The sequence below is a fragment of the Vespula vulgaris genome, chromosome 19 (assembly GCF_905475345.1).
Source record: "Vespula vulgaris chromosome 19, iyVesVulg1.1, whole genome shotgun sequence".
Lineage (NCBI taxonomy): Eukaryota > Metazoa > Arthropoda > Insecta > Hymenoptera > Vespidae > Vespula > Vespula vulgaris.
This window is the reverse complement of record NC_066604.1, coordinates 1,122,501-1,125,000: the sequence shown is the minus strand read 5'-3', so window position 1 is coordinate 1,125,000 and position 2,500 is coordinate 1,122,501. Positions and strand designations below refer to the sequence as shown.

Genomic DNA, 2,500 nt, shown 5'->3' with positions numbered 1-2,500 from the left:
AGAGAGAAAGTAAAAAAGAGAAACGAAAGACAAATTTTTAAGGATTAAAAAATCGTTCTCCATCTTTAAAACGAGAAACGAAGGAAACGAAGAAAACGAAATTTCCAGTCCCGTTTGCTATTATTATCATCATCATCATCTTTCGAATATTACTGCTGAAGAAGTCGACGTATTTTCAAACGCAACTTGGGAAATGTAAAAATAGACTTACAACAAAATGTACACGCTTATATTTATACGCATAGCTCTTTCTCTTTCTCTCTCTCTCTCTTTCTCTCTCTCTCTCTCTCTCTCTCTCTTTATCTTTCTTTCTCTCTTTTTCTCTCTCTCTCTCTTTCTCTTTCTTTTTCTGTCTCTGTCTTTCTTCTTCGACGAGATCGTGCAGGCATGCAGATAAAGTCGTCTAGGCAGACAAGGATTAATGTCTACCATCGCCATTTCTTTTAGCCACGTTCGTTTCTCTCTCTCTCTCTCTCTCTCTCTTTTTCTTTGTCTCTCCCTCTTTTTTTAACTATCTTTACTTCTCTATATTTCTCGATCCATTTATCTCGACTTTGATCGTGTATTAACGTGTCATTTGGACACGTAACGTCGTCGAGCCATCGCGAATGTCTTCGAGATAGAAAAGAAGAAAAAAAGAAAGAAAGAAAAAGACAAAGACGAAAAGAGAGAGAGAGAGAGAGAAATCGGATATAAATAATGACACACAAATATGTATACTTCATTAATAAACTTTAATAACACGAATCGATTGTTAGATCGTTACTTATTGATCGTTTATTAATCGATTATTCAACCTATAAGATCCTAATATATCTTTTAAAGTAAATTAATTAACAAAGAGAGACAAGACAGAAAGACAAAAAGAAATAAAGAGAGAACAAAGGATATTAATTAAATTCTTCAAAGAAATTGAATCGATATATAGTACGTATTTAATCAATAATCCTTCTAAACTTCCAATTTGTAAAGCCTTCAGGGAATATTTATTATCAAGGTAAGGCGTATGTATCGAGAGAGAGGGTCGATATAAAAAGGGTGGTTGCTTTAGAAAAGTGGCCTCTATCGAAATACTTAGTTGGGGTGTTCTCTTGTCCTTGTATTTCGCCGACTAGAAGGGGTTGCTTGAAAGGTGTGAAAGATCGGGAACATGGCACGCTTTTACCAACGAACGAACGAACCAATGAACGAACGAACTAACGAACGAACGAACGAACGAATAAAATTCGTGTCGGTGGTACCTTAAAAAACAAGGGTTTAGGAATGAGTGGGTGGAGGGGTGGTGGAGAGGGTGGGAGTGAATAGGTGGTGAAACTGTAGGGCAAACGAGGAGGGTTGTCGAGTTAGAAGTGCTTTTCTATAGGCGAGTATCGAGTGCTTCGAAGTTTCTCTCTCTCTCTCTCTTTCTCTCTCTGTTTCTCTCTCTTTCGCAACCCCAACGAGTTCACCTTACGTAAAGAGGGTAGCTCAGTCTTAATGTAGGTCAGCTGACTTGGCTACGTGGCTCGAAACAATGCGGATATCCGCAAGCTCTAACCCCAAGCACGCTTAGAGATATCTACTTTCGTTGATGAGGAAAAGCTGGCCGAGCAATGATAATCCACTTTCTCGATACTCTTTCTCTCTCTCTTTCTTTATCCATCTATCTATCTATATCTATATCTTTTTTCCTCCTTCTTCCTTTCTCTCTCTCTCTCTCTCTCTTTCTTTCTTTCTTTCTCTCTGTCTCTCTTTCACTTTCTCTATCTATCTATGTTTTTCTTCCTCTCTCTCTCTCTCTCTTTCTATCTATCTATTTATATCTATCTTTCTTCTTCGCTTTCTCTCTCTCTCTCTCTCTCTCTCTTTCTTGCTCTCTTTCACTTTATCTATCTATATCTTTATTACTTCCTCCTTCTCTCTCTCTCTCTTTCCCTCTTTCTCTTTGTATATATTACCTGCATGTGTATATATGTGCATGAGTCTATGTCTATATCTACGTCTATGTCTATGTCTATGTCTTTCTCTTTTTAGTTCTTTACGTACCTCTTAGAAACGTGTCTTTTCGACGAACTCGAGAAATCAGTAAAGACGAGCAAACTATAGCTGCACGTACTTGTATACAGTACCTATCTTCTTAAGTTAGACAAGAGAATGGTGAGAGAGATGGGTGGGAGAAGTGGGTGGGGTGGTTAGTTAGGTAGGGTACGTTCAAGTGAAATATTTTATTCTTTTTTTTTTTTCTTTTTTGTTATATCATTTCATTCTTTTCTTCTCTCTCTCTCTCTCTCTCTCTCTCTCTCTCTCTCTCTCTGTCTTTCTCTCACAGATCATTTTCATTTACGCACGTTCTCCAAATAGAATCTATTTTTCTATAATTTTTTTCTTTTTTTTTTTTTGTAACCCAAGAAGGTACGTTCCGTTCTTCCATGAAAAGGGTGTACATAACATAAATGTATCTATATGTACATACATATATATATATATATACATATATACATACATGTGTATGTATAACCAA

At 36.7% G+C, this 2,500-nt stretch overlaps 1 protein-coding gene and 1 long non-coding RNA gene across 3 annotated transcripts in view; one reads left to right on the top strand and one right to left on the bottom strand.

Moving 5' to 3' along the window:
- Positions 1–747, top strand: part of LOC127070689 (uncharacterized) — a 2,243-nt gene extending 1,496 nt beyond the window's left edge. Inside the window, exon 2 of the long non-coding RNA XR_007784603.1 lies at positions 1–747. This exon is cut by the window's left edge and continues 894 nt beyond it. This is a non-coding gene — a long non-coding RNA (uncharacterized LOC127070689).
- The window catches only part of LOC127070652 (alpha-1,6-mannosyl-glycoprotein 2-beta-N-acetylglucosaminyltransferase), a 48,651-nt gene that overhangs the window by 38,462 nt on the left and 7,689 nt on the right, over positions 1–2,500 (bottom strand). The gene's annotated exons all lie outside the window — the stretch shown is intronic.